The sequence below is a fragment of the Eubalaena glacialis genome, chromosome 20, assembly GCF_028564815.1.
Source record: "Eubalaena glacialis isolate mEubGla1 chromosome 20, mEubGla1.1.hap2.+ XY, whole genome shotgun sequence".
Taxonomy (NCBI): Eukaryota; Metazoa; Chordata; class Mammalia; order Artiodactyla; family Balaenidae; genus Eubalaena; species Eubalaena glacialis.
This window is the reverse complement of record NC_083735.1, coordinates 37,508,424-37,525,188: the sequence shown is the minus strand read 5'-3', so window position 1 is coordinate 37,525,188 and position 16,765 is coordinate 37,508,424.

Below are 16,765 nucleotides of genomic sequence, written 5' to 3'. Positions count from 1 at the left end.
TCTGCTTCGTCTTCCTTCCAAGAACTCAGACTCAAGGATCCCATACCTACAGGAGAAAGGAGGCTTGCATTCCTTCTGCAACCAAAGCACAAATGGGCCTGTTACCCTGCAGGATTTTAGAATAGGCTAAAGCCCGATAGCCTACATAGAGCATTTCAAATTTGAGGGACTTCGCTACATGTAGAACACTTTGTGAAGAAAAGTTGATTCAGGCAAGGGACCAGGGCAGAGCTAGACTCTCTTTTGACTTGTTAGAAATCAGAAGGCTTCAGGCTGATTGTTCACCGGCAAAGAAGACCTGATGGCACAAGCCTTGCTTTCCCTTATTAAAAGCCCTTAGTCATGCTGCCCTGAAGCTACCTAAATAACTCTATGTTTGATAGGCCTCTAGTCACTGTAGTTAGCCCTCTGGAACGAAAAGGAGTTTTCTCTAAAGAAGCACGGTGCTTCCATAGCATGGATGGGAGCTCATCCTGTTAGGCTCTAGAGCTAAAGGGAAACTTGACGTGAGTACTTGCCTCACGCTAAGGCCTGAAGAGCCCTGCTGAAGCGAAAGCGTGTTGCAGTTTCCATTAGCTAGTATTCACAGTTCTGCTTTACTTTAACGTTTCTATGCTTTTCCAGACACTTTGGACCCTCGTGTGGGCACCCCATTGCCTACAAATGCAGTGAGTACCAGCAGGTTCCACTGCCCTTCTAAGAAACATCGAGGCCGTAAGCCTTTCCAAGTCACTCTATGTATTCAGAGAGTAGGGCAATACACTGCACCCTTCCTTGGGAAAGCTAGATGTCCTCAGCACATCAACAGCTCCAGGGATTCTGTTCTCTCACGTCCTGCATGCCAAGGAAATCTGCCTCATTGTCTTCATTTGACTGCACTTAGAATCACAATCTGCTTCGTCTTCCTTCCAGGAACTCACACTCAAGGATCCAAAACCTACAGGAGAAAGGAGGCTTGCATTCCTTCTGAAACCAAAGCACAAATGTGCCTGTTACCCTGCAGGATTTTAGAATAGGCTAAAGCCCAATAGCCTACATAGAGCATTTCAAATTTGAGGGACTTCGCTACATGTAGAACACTTTGTGAAGAAAAGTTGATTCAGTCAAGGGACCAGGGTAGAGCTAGAGTCTCTTTTGACTTGTTAGAAATCAGAAGGCTTCAGGCTGATTGTTCACCGGCAAAGAAGACCTGATGGCACAAGCCTTGCTTTCCCATATTAAAAGCCCTTAGTCATGCTGCCCTGAAGCTACCTAAATAACTCTATGTTTGATAGGCCTCTAGTCACTGTAGTTAGCCCTCTGGAACGAAAAGGAGTTTTCTCTAAAGAAGCACGGTGCTTCCATAGCATGGATGGGAGCTCATCCTGTTAGGCTCTAGAGCTAAAGGGAAACTTGACGTGAGTACTTGCCTCACGCTAAGGCCTGAAGAGCCCTGCTGAAGCGAAAGCGTGTTGCAGTTTCCATTAGCTCGTATTCACAGTTCTGCTTTACTTTAACGTTTCTATGCTTTTCCAGACACTTTGGACCCTCGTGTTGGCACCCCATTGCCTACAAATACAGTGAGTACCAGCAGGTTCCACTGCCCTTCTAAGAAACATCGAGGCCGTAAGCCTTTCCAAGTCACTCTATGTATTCAGAGAGTAGGGCAATACACTGCACCCTTCCTTGGGAAAGCTAGATGTCCTCAGCACATCAACAGCTCCAGGGATTCTGTTCTCTCACGTCTTGCATGCCAAGGAAATCTGCCTCATTGTCTTCATTTGACTGCACTTAGAATCACAATCTGCTTCGTCTTCCTTCCAGGAACTCACACTCAAGGATCCCATACCTACAGGAGAAAGGAGGCTTGCATTCCTTCTGCAACCAAAGCACCGTTATTCCTGTTACCCTGCAGGATTTTAGAATAGGCTAAAGCCCGATAGCCTACATAGAGCATTTCAAATTTGAGGGACTTCGCTTCATGTAGAACACTTTGTGAAGAAAAGTTGATTCAGGCAAGGGACCAGGGTAGAGCTAGAGTCTCTTTTGACTTGTTAGAAATCAGAAGGCTTCAGGCTGATTGTTCACTGACAAAGAAGACCTGATGGCACAAGCCTTGCTTTCCCTTATTAAAAGCTCTTAGTCATGCTGCCCTGAAGCTACCTAAATAACTCTATTTTTGACTGGCCTCTACTCACTGTAGTTAGCCCTCTCGAACAAAAAGTAGTTTTCTCTAAAGAAACACGGTGCTTCCATAGTATGGGTGGGAGCTCATCCTGTCAGGCTCTAGAGCTAAAGGGAAACTTGACGTGAGTACTTGCCTCACGCTAAGGCCTGAAGAGCCCGGCTGAAGCGAAAGCGTGTTGCAGTTTCCATTACCTCGTATTCGCAGTTCTGCTTTACTTTAACGTTTCTACACTTTTCCAGACACTTAGGACCCTCGTTTGGGCACCCCATTGCCTACAAATACAGTGAGTACCAGCACGTTCCAATGCCCTTCTAAGAAACATCCAGGCCGTAAGTCTTTCCAAGTCACTCTGCATTCAGAGAGTAGGGCAATACACTGCACCCTTCCTTGGGAAAGCTAGATGTCCTCAGCACACCAACAGCTCCAGGGATTCTGTTCTCTCACGTCCTACATGCCATGGAAGTCTGCCTCATTGTCCTCATTTGAGCTGCACTTAGAAACACAATCTGCTTCGTCTTCCTTCCAAGAACTCAGACTCAAGGATCCCATACCTACAGGAGAAAGGAGGCTTGCATTCCTTCTGCAACCAAAGCACAAATGGGCCTGTTACCCTGCAGGATTTTAGAATAGGCTAAAGCCCGATAGCCTACATAGAGCATTTCAAATTTGAGGGACTTCGCTACATGTAGAACACTTTGTGAAGAAAAGTTGATTCAGGCAAGGGACCAGGGCAGAGCTAGACTCTCTTTTGACTTGTTAGAAATCAGAAGGCTTCAGGCTGATTGTTCACCGGCAAAGAAGACCTGATGGCACAAGCCTTGCTTTCCCTTATTAAAAGCCCTTAGTCATGCTGCCCTGAAGCTACCTAAATAACTCTATGTTTGATAGGCCTCTAGTCACTGTAGTTAGCCCTCTGGAACGAAAAGGAGTTTTCTCTAAAGAAGCACGGTGCTTCCATAGCATGGATGGGAGCTCATCCTGTTAGGCTCTAGAGCTAAAGGGAAACTTGACGTGAGTACTTGCCTCACGCTAAGGCCTGAAGAGCCCTGCTGAAGCGAAAGCGTGTTGCAGTTTCCATTAGCTAGTATTCACAGTTCTGCTTTACTTTAACGTTTCTCTGCTTTTCCAGACACTTTGGACCCTCGTGTGGGCACCCCATTGCCTACAAATGCAGTGAGTACCAGCAGGTTCCACTGCCCTTCTAAGAAACATCGAGGCCGTAAGCCTTTCCAAGTCACTCTATGTATTCAGAGAGTAGGGCAATACACTGCACCCTTCCTTGGGAAAGCTAGATGTCCTCAGCACATCAACAGCTCCAGGGATTCTGTTCTCTCACGTCCTGCATGCCAAGGAAATCTGCCTCATTGTCTTCATTTGACTGCACTTAGAATCACAATCTGCTTCGTCTTCCTTCCAGGAACTCACACTCAAGGATCCAATACCTACAGGAGAAAGGAGGCTTGCATTCCTTCTGCAACCAAAGCACCGTTATTCCTGTTACCCTGCAGGATTTTAGAATAGGCTAAAGCCCGATAGCCTACATAGAGCATTTCAAATTTGAGGGAGTTCGCTACATGTAGAACACTTTGTGAAGAAAAGTTGATTCAGGCAAGGGACCAGGGTAGAGCTAGAGTCTCTTTTGACTTGTTAGAAATCAGAAGGCTTCAGGCTGATTGTTCACTGGCAAAGAAGACCTGATGGCACAAGCCTTGCTTTCCCTTATTAAAAGCTCTTAGTCATGCTGCCCTGAAGCTACCTAAATAACTCTATTTTTGACTGGCCTCTACTCACTGTAGTTAGCCCTCTCGAACAAAAAGCAGCTTTCTCTAAAGAAACACGGTGCTTCCATAGTATGGGTGGGAGCTCATCCTGTCAGGCTCTAGAGCTAAAGGGAAACTTGACGTGAGTACTTGCCTCACGCTAAGGCCTGAAGAGCCCTGCTGAAGCGAAAGCGTGTTGCAGTTTCCATTAGCTAGTATTCACAGTTCTGCTTTACTTTAACGTTTCTCCGCTTTTCCAGACACTTTGGACCCTCGTGTGGGCACCCCATTGCCTACAAATACAGTGAGTACCAGCAGGTTCCACTGCCCTTCTAAGAAACATCGAGGCCGTAAGCCTTTCCAAGTCACTCTATGTATTCAGAGAGTAGGGCAATACACTGCACCCTTCCTTGGGAAAGCTAGATGTCCTCAGCACATCAACAGCTCCAGGGATTCTGTTCTCTCACGTCCTACATGCCATGGAAGTCTGCCTCATTGTCCTCATTTGAGCTGCACTTAGAAACACAATCGGTTTCGCCTTTCTTCTAGGAACTCACACCCAAGGACCCCATACCTACAGTAGAAAGGAGGCTTGCATTCCTACTGCAACTAAACCACAGTTTTCCTGTTACACTGCAGGATTTTAGAATAGGCTAAGGTCCGATAGCCTACATAGAGCATTTCAAATTTGAGGGACTTCGCTACATGCAGAACACTTTGTGAAGAAAAGTTGATTCAGGCAAGGGACCAGGGTAGAGCTAGAGTCTCTTTTGACTTGTTAGAAATCAGAAGGCTTCAGGCTGATTGTTCACCTGCAAAGAAGACCTGATGGCACAAGCCTTGCTTTCCCTTATTAAAAGCTCTTAGTCACGCTGCCCTGAAGCTACCTAAATAACTCTATTTTTGATAGGCCTCTAGTCACTGTAGTTAGCTCTCTGGAACGAAAAGGAGTTTTCTCTAAAGAAACACGGTGCTTCCATAGCATGGGAGTTAGCTCATCCTGTCAGGCTCTAGAGCTAAAGGGAAACTTGACGTGAGTACTTGCCTCACGCTAAGGCCTGAAGAGCCCTGCGGAAGCGAAAGCGTGTTGCAGTTTCCATTACCTCGTATTCGCAGTTCTGCTTTACTTTAACATTTCTACACTTTTCCAGACACTTAGGACCCTCGTGTGGGCACTGCATTGCCTACAAATACAGTGAGTACCAGCACGTTCCACTGCCCTTCTAAGAAACATCTAGGCCGTAAGCCTTTCCAAGTCACTCTATGTATTCAGAGAGTAGGGCAATACACTGCACCCTTCCTTGGGAAAGCTAGATGTCCTCAGCACACCAACAGCTCCAGGGATTCTGTTCTCTCATGTCCTGCATGCCAAGGAAATCTGCCTCATTGTCTTCATTTGACTGCACTTAGAATCACAATCTGCTTCCCCTTTCTTCTAGGAACTCACAGGCAAGGACCCCATACCTACAGTAAAAAGGAGGCTTGCATTCCTACTGAAACGAAACCACAGTTTTCCTGTTACACTGCAGGATTTCAGAATAGGCTAAAGCCCGATAGCCTACATAGAGCATTTCAAATTTGAGGGACTTCGCTACATGCAGAACACTTTGTGAAGCAAAGTTGATTCAGGCAAGGGACCAGGGTAGAGCTAGAGTCTCTTTTGACTTGTTAGAAATCAGAAGGCTTCAGGCTGATTGTTCACCGGCAAAGAAGACCTGATGGCACAAGCCTTGCTTTCCCTTATTAAAAGCCCTTAGTCATGCTGCCCTGAAGCTACCTAAATAACTCTATGTGTGATAGGCCTCTAGTCACTGTAGTTAGCCCTCTGGAACGAAAAGGAGTTTTCTCTAAAGAAGCACGGTGCTTCCATAGCATGGGTGGGAGCTCATCCTGTTAGGCTCTAGAGCTAAAGGGAAACTTGACGTGAGTACTTGCCTCACGCTAGGCCTGAAGAGCCCTGCTGAAGCGAAAGCGTGTTGCAGTTTCCATAAGCTAGTATTCACAGTTCTGCTTTACTTTAACGTTTCTACGCTTTTCCAGACACTTTGGACCCTCGTGTGGGCACCCCATTGCCTACAAATACAGTGAGTACCAGCAGGTTCCACTGCCCTTCTAAGAAACATCCAGGCCGTAAGCCTTTCCAAGTCACTCTATGTATTCAGAGAGTAGGGCAATACACTGCACCCTTCCTTGGGAAAGCTAGATGTCCTCAGCACATCAACAGCTCCAGGGATTCTGTTCTCTCACGTCCTACATGCCATGGAAGTCTGCCTCATTGTCCTCATTTGAGCTGCACTTAGAAACACAATCGGTTTCGCCTTTCTTCTAGGAACTCACACCCAAGGACCCCATACCTACAGTAGAAAGGAGGCTTGCATTCATACTGCAACTAAACCACAGTTTTCCTGTTACACTGCAGGATTTCAAAATAGGCTAAAGCCCGATAGCCTACATAGAGCATTTCAAATTTGAGGGACTTCGCTACATGCAGAACACTTTGTGAAGCAAAGTTGATTCAGGCAAGGGACCAGGGTAGAGCTAGAGTCTCTTTTGACTTGTTAGAAATCAGAAGGCTTCAGGCTGATTGTTCACTGGCAAAGAAGACCTGATGGCACAAGCCTTGCTTTCCCTTCTTAAAAGCCCTTAGTCATGCTGCGCTGAAGCTACCTAAATAACTCTATTTTTGATAGGCCTCTAGTCACTGTAGTTAGCCCTCTGGAACGAAAAGGAGTTTTCTCTAAAGAAGCACGGTGCTTCCATAGTATGGGTGTTAGCTCATCCTGTCAGGATCTAGAGCTAAAGGAAAACTTGACGTGAGTACTTGCCTCACGCTAAGGCCTGAAGAGCCCTGCTGAAGCGAAAGCGTGTTGCAGTTTACATTAGCTTGTATTCACACTTCTGCTTTACTTTAACGTTTCTACGCTTTTCCAGACCCTTAGGAGCCTCGTGTGGGCACCCCATTGCCTACAAATACAGTGAGTACCAGCAGGTTCCACTGCCCTTCTAAGAAACATCCAGGCCGTAAGCCTTTCCAAGTCACTCTATATATTCAGAGAGTAGGGCAATACACTGCACCCTTCCTTGGGAAAGCTAGATGTCCTCAGCCCACCAACAGCTCCAAGGATTCTGTTCTCTCACGTCCTACATGCCATGGAAGTCTGCCTCATTGTCCTCATTTGAGCTGCACTTAGAAACACAATCGGTTTCGCCTTTCTTCTAGGAACTCACACCCAAGGACCCCATACCTACAGTAGAAAGGAGGCTTGCATTCCTACTGCAACGAAACCACAGTTTTCCTGTTACACTGCAGGATTTTAGAATAGGCTAAGGCCCGATAGCCTACATAGAGCATTTCAAATTTGAGGGACTTCGCTACATGCAGAACACTTTGTGAAGAAAAGTTGATTCAGGCAAGGGACCAGGGTAGAGCTAGAGTCTCTTTTGACTTGTTAGAAATCAGAAGGCTTCAGGCTGATTGTTCACCGGCAAAGAAGACCTGATGGCACAAGCCTTGCTTTCCCTTATTAAAAGCTCTTAGTCATGCTGCCCTGAAGCTACCTAAATAACTCTATTTTTGATAGGCCTCTAGTCACTGTAGTTAGCCCTCTGGAACGACAAGGAATTTTCTCTAAAGAAACACGGTGCTTCCATAGCATGGGTGTTAGCTCATCCTGTCAGGCTCTAGAGCTAAAGGGAACCTTGACATAAGTACTTGCCTCACGCTAAGGCCTGAAGAGCCCTGCTGAAGAAAAGCGTGTTGCAGTTTCCATTAGCTAGTATTCGCAGTTCTGCTTTACTTTAACATTTCTACGCTTTTCCAGACACTTTGGACCCTCGTGTGGGCACCCCATTGCCTACAAATACAGTGAGTACCAGCAGGTTCCACTGCCCTTCTAAGAAACATCCAGGCCGTAAGCCTTTCCAAGTCACTCTATCTATTCAGAGAGTAGGGCAATATACTGCACCCTTCCTTGGGAAAGCTAGATGTCCTCAGCACACCAACAGCTCCAGGGATTCTGTTCTCTCATGTCCTGCATGCCAAGGAAATCTGCCTCATTGTCTTCATTTGACTGCACTTAGAATCACAATCTGCTTCGTCTTCCTTCCAGGAACTCACACTCAAGGATCCAATACCTACAGGAGAAAGGAGGCTTGCATTCCTTCTGCAACCAAAGCACCGTTGTTCCTGTTACCCTGCAGGATTTTAGAATAGGCTAAGGCCCGATAGCCTACATAGAGCATTTCAAATTTGAGGGACTTCGCTACATGTAGAACACTTTGAGAAGAAAAGTTGATTCAGGCAAGGGACCAGGGTAGAGCTAGAGTCTCTTTTGACTTGTTAGAAATCAGAAGGCTTCAGGCTGATTGTTCACCGGCAAAGAAGACCTGATGGCACAAGCCTTGCTTTCCCTTATTAAAAGCCCTTAGTCATGCTGCCCTGAAGCTACCTAAATAACTCTCTTTTTGACTGGCCTCTAGTCACTGTAGTTAGCCCTCTGGAACAAAAAGCAGTTTTCTCTAAAGAAACACGGTGCTTCCATAGTATGGGTGTTAGCTCATCCTGTCAGGCTCTAGAGCTAAAGGGGAACTTGACGTGAGTACTTGCCTCACGCTAAGGCCTGAAAAGCCCTGCTGAAGCGAAAGCGTGTTGTAGTTTCCATTAGCTAGTATTCGCAGTTCTGCTTTACTTGAACGTTTCTACACTTTTCCAGACACTTAGGACCCTCGTTTGGGCACCCCATTGCCTACAAATACAGTGAGTACCAGCACGTTCCACTGCCCTTCTAAGAAACATCCAGGCCGTAAGTCTTTCCAAGTCACTCTGCATTCAGAGAGTAGGGCAATACACTGCACCCTTCCTTGGCAAAGCTAGATGTCCTCAGCACACCAACAGCTCCAAGGATTCTGTTCTCTCACCTCCTACATGCCACGGAAGTCTGCCTCATTGTCCTCATTTGAGCTGCACTTAGAAACACAATCGGTTTCGCCTTTCTTCTAGGAACTCACACCCAAGGACCCCATACCTACAGTAGAAAGCAGGCTTGCATTCCTACTGCAACGAAACCACAGTTTTCCTGTTACACTGCAGGATTTCAAAATAGGCTAAAGCCCGATAGCCTACATAGAGCATTTCAAATTTGAGGGACTTCGCTACATGCAGAACACTTTGTGAAGCAAAGTTGATTCAGGCAAGGGACCAGGGTAGAGCTAGAGTCTCTTTTGACTTGTTAGAAATCAGAAGGCTTCAGGCTGATTGTTCACTGGCAAAGAAGACCTGATGGCACAAGCCTTGCTTTCCCTTCTTAAAAGCCCTTAGTCATGCTGCGCTGAAGCTACCTAAATAACTCTATTTTTGATAGGCCTCTAGTCACTGTAGTTAGCCCTCTGGAACGAAAAGGAGTTTTCTCTAAAGAAGCACGGTGCTTCCATAGTATGGGTGTTAGCTCATCCTGTCAGGATCTAGAGCTAAAGGAAAACTTGACGTGAGTACTTGCCTCACGCTAAGGCCTGAAGAGCCCTGCTGAAGCGAAAGCGTGTTGCAGTTTACATTAGCTTGTATTCACACTTCTGCTTTACTTTAACGTTTCTACGCTTTTCCAGACCCTTAGGAGCCTCGTGTGGGCACCCCATTGCCTACAAATACAGTGAGTACCAGCAGGTTCCACTGCCCTTCTAAGAAACATCCAGGCCGTAAGCCTTTCCAAGTCACTCTATATATTCAGAGAGTAGGGCAATACACTGCACCCTTCCTTGGGAAAGCTAGATGTCCTCAGCCCACCAACAGCTCCAAGGATTCTGTTCTCTCACGTCCTACATGCCATGGAAGTCTGCCTCATTGTCCTCATTTGAGCTGCACTTAGAAACACAATCGGTTTCGCCTTTCTTCTAGGAACTCACACCCAAGGACCCCATACCTACAGTAGAAAGGAGGCTTGCATTCCTACTGCAACGAAACCACAGTTTTCCTGTTACACTGCAGGATTTTAGAATAGGCTAAGGCCCGATAGCCTACATAGAGCATTTCAAATTTGAGGGACTTCGCTACATGCAGAACACTTTGTGAAGAAAAGTTGATTCAGGCAAGGGACCAGGGTAGAGCTAGAGTCTCTTTTGACTTGTTAGAAATCAGAAGGCTTCAGGCTGATTGTTCACCGGCAAAGAAGACCTGATGGCACAAGCCTTGCTTTCCCTTATTAAAAGCTCTTAGTCATGCTGCCCTGAAGCTACCTAAATAACTCTATTTTTGATAGGCCTCTAGTCACTGTAGTTAGCCCTCTGGAACGACAAGGAATTTTCTCTAAAGAAACACGGTGCTTCCATAGCATGGGTGTTAGCTCATCCTGTCAGGCTCTAGAGCTAAAGGGAACCTTGACATAAGTACTTGCCTCACGCTAAGGCCTGAAGAGCCCTGCTGAAGAAAAGCGTGTTGCAGTTTCCATTAGCTAGTATTCGCAGTTCTGCTTTACTTTAACATTTCTACGCTTTTCCAGACACTTTGGACCCTCGTGTGGGCACCCCATTGCCTACAAATACAGTGAGTACCAGCAGGTTCCACTGCCCTTCTAAGAAACATCCAGGCCGTAAGCCTTTCCAAGTCACTCTATCTATTCAGAGAGTAGGGCAATACACTGCACCCTTCCTTGGGAAAGCTAGATGTCCTCAGCACATCAACAGCTCCAGGGATTCTGTTCTCTCACGTCTTGCATGCCAAGGAAATCTGCCTCATTGTCTTCATTTGACTGCACTTAGAATCACAATCTGCTTCGTCTTCCTTCCAGGAACTCACACTCAAGGATCCAATACCTACAGGAGAAAGGAGGCTTGCATTCCTTCTGCAACCAAAGCACCGTTATTCCTGTTACCCTGCAGGATTTTAGAATAGGCTAAAGCCCGATAGCCTACATAGAGCATTTCAAATTTGAGGGACTTCGCTTCATGTAGAACACTTTGTGAAGAAAAGTTGATTCAGGCAAGGGACCAGGGTAGAGCTAGAGTCTCTTTTGACTTGTTAGAAATCAGAAGGCTTCAGGCTGATTGTTCACTGACAAAGAAGACCTGATGGCACAAGCCTTGCTTTCCCTTATTAAAAGCTCTTAGTCATGCTGCCCTGAAGCTACCTAAATAACTCTATTTTTGACTGGCCTCTACTCACTGTAGTTAGCCCTCTCGAACAAAAAGCAGTTTTCTCTAAAGAAACACGGTGCTTCCATAGTATGGGTGGGAGCTCATCCTGTCAGGCTCTAGAGCTAAAGGGAAACTTGACGTGAGTACTTGCCTCACGCTAAGGCCTGAAGAGCCCGGCTAAAGCGAAAGCGTGTTGCAGTTTCCATTACCTCGTATTCGCAGTTCTGCTTTACTTTAACTTTTCTACACTTTTCCAGACACTTAGGACCCTCGTTTCGGCACCCCATTGCCTACAAATACAGTGAGTACCAGCACGTTCCACTGCCCTTCTAAGAAACATCCAGGCCGTAAGTCTTTCCAAGTCACTCTGCATTCAGAGAGTAGGGCAATACACTGCACCCTTCCTTGGGAAAGCTAGATGTCCTCAGCACACCAACAGCTCCAGGGATTCTGTTCTCTCACGTCCTATATGCCATGGAAGTCTGCCTCATTGTCCTCATTTGAGCTGCACTTAGAAACACAATCTGCTTCGTCTTCCTTCCAAGAACTCAGACTCAAGGATCCCATACCTACAGGAGAAAGGAGGCTTGCATTCCTTCTGCAACCAAAGCACAAATGGGCCTGTTACCCTGCAGGATTTTAGAATAGGCTAAAGCCCGATAGCCTACATAGAGCATTTCAAATTTGAGGGACTTCGCTACATGTAGAACACTTTGTGAAGAAAAGTTGATTCAGGCAAGGGACCAGGGCAGAGCTAGACTCTCTTTTGACTTGTTAGAAATCAGAAGGCTTCAGGCTGATTGTTCACCGGCAAAGAAGACCTGATGGCACAAGCCTTGCTTTCCCTTATTAAAAGCCCTTAGTCATGCTGCCCTGAAGCTACCTAAATAACTCTATGTTTGATAGGCCTCTAGTCACTGTAGTTAGCCCTCTGGAACGAAAAGGAGTTTTCTCTAAAGAAGCACGGTGCTTCCATAGCATGGATGGGAGCTCATCCTGTTAGGCTCTAGAGCTAAAGGGAAACTTGACGTGAGTACTTGCCTCACGCTAAGGCCTGAAGAGCCCTGCTGAAGCGAAAGCGTGTTGCAGTTTCCATTAGCTAGTATTCACAGTTCTGCTTTACTTTAACGTTTCTATGCTTTTCCAGACACTTTGGACCCTCGTGTGGGCACCCCATTGCCTACAAATGCAGTGAGTACCAGCAGGTTCCACTGCCCTTCTAAGAAACATCGAGGCCGTAAGCCTTTCCAAGTCACTCTATGTATTCAGAGAGTAGGGCAATACACTGCACCCTTCCTTGGGAAAGCTAGATGTCCTCAGCACATCAACAGCTCCAGGGATTCTGTTCTCTCACGTCCTGCATGCCAAGGAAATCTGCCTCATTGTCTTCATTTGACTGCACTTAGAATCACAATCTGCTTCGTCTTCCTTCCAGGAACTCACACTCAAGGATCCAAAACCTACAGGAGAAAGGAGGCTTGCATTCCTTCTGAAACCAAAGCACAAATGTGCCTGTTACCCTGCAGGATTTTAGAATAGGCTAAAGCCCAATAGCCTACATAGAGCATTTCAAATTTGAGGGACTTCGCTACATGTAGAACACTTTGTGAAGAAAAGTTGATTCAGTCAAGGGACCAGGGTAGAGCTAGAGTCTCTTTTGACTTGTTAGAAATCAGAAGGCTTCAGGCTGATTGTTCACCGGCAAAGAAGACCTGATGGCACAAGCCTTGCTTTCCCATATTAAAAGCCCTTAGTCATGCTGCCCTGAAGCTACCTAAATAACTCTATGTTTGATAGGCCTCTAGTCACTGTAGTTAGCCCTCTGGAACGAAAAGGAGTTTTCTCTAAAGAAGCACGGTGCTTCCATAGCATGGATGGGAGCTCATCCTGTTAGGCTCTAGAGCTAAAGGGAAACTTGACGTGAGTACTTGCCTCACGCTAAGGCCTGAAGAGCCCTGCTGAAGCGAAAGCGTGTTGCAGTTTCCATTAGCTCGTATTCACAGTTCTGCTTTACTTTAACGTTTCTATGCTTTTCCAGACACTTTGGACCCTCGTGTTGGCACCCCATTGCCTACAAATACAGTGAGTACCAGCAGGTTCCACTGCCCTTCTAAGAAACATCGAGGCCGTAAGCCTTTCCAAGTCACTCTATGTATTCAGAGAGTAGGGCAATACACTGCACCCTTCCTTGGGAAAGCTAGATGTCCTCAGCACATCAACAGCTCCAGGGATTCTGTTCTCTCACGTCTTGCATGCCAAGGAAATCTGCCTCATTGTCTTCATTTGACTGCACTTAGAATCACAATCTGCTTCGTCTTCCTTCCAGGAACTCACACTCAAGGATCCCATACCTACAGGAGAAAGGAGGCTTGCATTCCTTCTGCAACCAAAGCACCGTTATTCCTGTTACCCTGCAGGATTTTAGAATAGGCTAAAGCCCGATAGCCTACATAGAGCATTTCAAATTTGAGGGACTTCGCTTCATGTAGAACACTTTGTGAAGAAAAGTTGATTCAGGCAAGGGACCAGGGTAGAGCTAGAGTCTCTTTTGACTTGTTAGAAATCAGAAGGCTTCAGGCTGATTGTTCACTGACAAAGAAGACCTGATGGCACAAGCCTTGCTTTCCCTTATTAAAAGCTCTTAGTCATGCTGCCCTGAAGCTACCTAAATAACTCTATTTTTGACTGGCCTCTACTCACTGTAGTTAGCCCTCTCGAACAAAAAGTAGTTTTCTCTAAAGAAACACGGTGCTTCCATAGTATGGGTGGGAGCTCATCCTGTCAGGCTCTAGAGCTAAAGGGAAACTTGACGTGAGTACTTGCCTCACGCTAAGGCCTGAAGAGCCCGGCTGAAGCGAAAGCGTGTTGCAGTTTCCATTACCTCGTATTCGCAGTTCTGCTTTACTTTAACGTTTCTACACTTTTCCAGACACTTAGGACCCTCGTTTGGGCACCCCATTGCCTACAAATACAGTGAGTACCAGCACGTTCCAATGCCCTTCTAAGAAACATCCAGGCCGTAAGTCTTTCCAAGTCACTCTGCATTCAGAGAGTAGGGCAATACACTGCACCCTTCCTTGGGAAAGCTAGATGTCCTCAGCACACCAACAGCTCCAGGGATTCTGTTCTCTCACGTCCTACATGCCATGGAAGTCTGCCTCATTGTCCTCATTTGAGCTGCACTTAGAAACACAATCTGCTTCGTCTTCCTTCCAAGAACTCAGACTCAAGGATCCCATACCTACAGGAGAAAGGAGGCTTGCATTCCTTCTGCAACCAAAGCACAAATGGGCCTGTTACCCTGCAGGATTTTAGAATAGGCTAAAGCCCGATAGCCTACATAGAGCATTTCAAATTTGAGGGACTTCGCTACATGTAGAACACTTTGTGAAGAAAAGTTGATTCAGGCAAGGGACCAGGGCAGAGCTAGACTCTCTTTTGACTTGTTAGAAATCAGAAGGCTTCAGGCTGATTGTTCACCGGCAAAGAAGACCTGATGGCACAAGCCTTGCTTTCCCTTATTAAAAGCCCTTAGTCATGCTGCCCTGAAGCTACCTAAATAACTCTATGTTTGATAGGCCTCTAGTCACTGTAGTTAGCCCTCTGGAACGAAAAGGAGTTTTCTCTAAAGAAGCACGGTGCTTCCATAGCATGGATGGGAGCTCATCCTGTTAGGCTCTAGAGCTAAAGGGAAACTTGACGTGAGTACTTGCCTCACGCTAAGGCCTGAAGAGCCCTGCTGAAGCGAAAGCGTGTTGCAGTTTCCATTAGCTAGTATTCACAGTTCTGCTTTACTTTAACGTTTCTATGCTTTTCCAGACACTTTGGACCCTCGTGTGGGCACCCCATTGCCTACAAATGCAGTGAGTACCAGCAGGTTCCACTGCCCTTCTAAGAAACATCGAGGCCGTAAGCCTTTCCAAGTCACTCTATGTATTCAGAGAGTAGGGCAATACACTGCACCCTTCCTTGGGAAAGCTAGATGTCCTCAGCACATCAACAGCTCCAGGGATTCTGTTCTCTCACGTCCTGCATGCCAAGGAAATCTGCCTCATTGTCTTCATTTGACTGCACTTAGAATCACAATCTGCTTCGTCTTCCTTCCAGGAACTCACACTCAAGGATCCAATACCTACAGGAGAAAGGAGGCTTGCATTCCTTCTGCAACCAAAGCACCGTTATTCCTGTTACCCTGCAGGATTTTAGAATAGGCTAAAGCCCGATAGCCTACATAGAGCATTTCAAATTTGAGGGAGTTCGCTACATGTAGAACACTTTGTGAAGAAAAGTTGATTCAGGCAAGGGACCAGGGTAGAGCTAGAGTCTCTTTTGACTTGTTAGAAATCAGAAGGCTTCAGGCTGATTGTTCACTGGCAAAGAAGACCTGATGGCACAAGCCTTGCTTTCCCTTATTAAAAGCTCTTAGTCATGCTGCCCTGAAGCTACCTAAATAACTCTATTTTTGACTGGCCTCTACTCACTGTAGTTAGCCCTCTCGAACAAAAAGCAGCTTTCTCTAAAGAAACACGGTGCTTCCATAGTATGGGTGGGAGCTCATCCTGTCAGGCTCTAGAGCTAAAGGGAAACTTGACGTGAGTACTTGCCTCACGCTAAGGCCTGAAGAGCCCTGCTGAAGCGAAAGCGTGTTGCAGTTTCCATTAGCTAGTATTCACAGTTCTGCTTTACTTTAACGTTTCTCCGCTTTTCCAGACACTTTGGACCCTCGTGTGGGCACCCCATTGCCTACAAATACAGTGAGTACCAGCAGGTTCCACTGCCCTTCTAAGAAACATCCAGGCCGTAAGCCTTTCCAAGTCACTCTATGTATTCAGAGAGTAGGGCAATACACTGCACCCTTCCTTGGGAAAGCTAGATGTCCTCAGCACATCAACAGCTCCAGGGATTCTGTTCTCTCACGTCCTACATGCCATGGAAGTCTGCCTCATTGTCCTCATTTGAGCTGCACTTAGAAACACAATCGGTTTCGCCTTTCTTCTAGGAACTCACACCCAAGGACCCCATACCTACAGTAGAAAGGAGGCTTGCATTCCTACTGCAACTAAACCACAGTTTTCCTGTTACACTGCAGGATTTTAGAATAGGCTAAGGTCCGATAGCCTACATAGAGCATTTCAAATTTGAGGGACTTCGCTACATGCAGAACACTTTGTGAAGAAAAGTTGATTCAGGCAAGGGACCAGGGTAGAGCTAGAGTCTCTTTTGACTTGTTAGAAATCAGAAGGCTTCAGGCTGATTGTTCACCTGCAAAGAAGACCTGATGGCACAAGCCTTGCTTTCCCTTATTAAAAGCTCTTAGTCACGCTGCCCTGAAGCTACCTAAATAACTCTATTTTTGATAGGCCTCTAGTCACTGTAGTTAGCTCTCTGGAACGAAAAGGAGTTTTCTCTAAAGAAACACGGTGCTTCCATAGCATGGGAGTTAGCTCATCCTGTCAGGCTCTAGAGCTAAAGGGAAACTTGACGTGAGTACTTGCCTCACGCTAAGGCCTGAAGAGCCCTGCGGAAGCGAAAGCGTGTTGCAGTTTCCATTACCTCGTATTCGCAGTTCTGCTTTACTTTAACATTTCTACACTTTTCCAGACACTTAGGACCCTCGTGTGGGCACTGCATTGCCTACAAATACAGTGAGTACCAGCACGTTCCACTGCCCTTCTAAGAAACATCTAGGCCGTAAGCCTTTCCAAGTCACTCT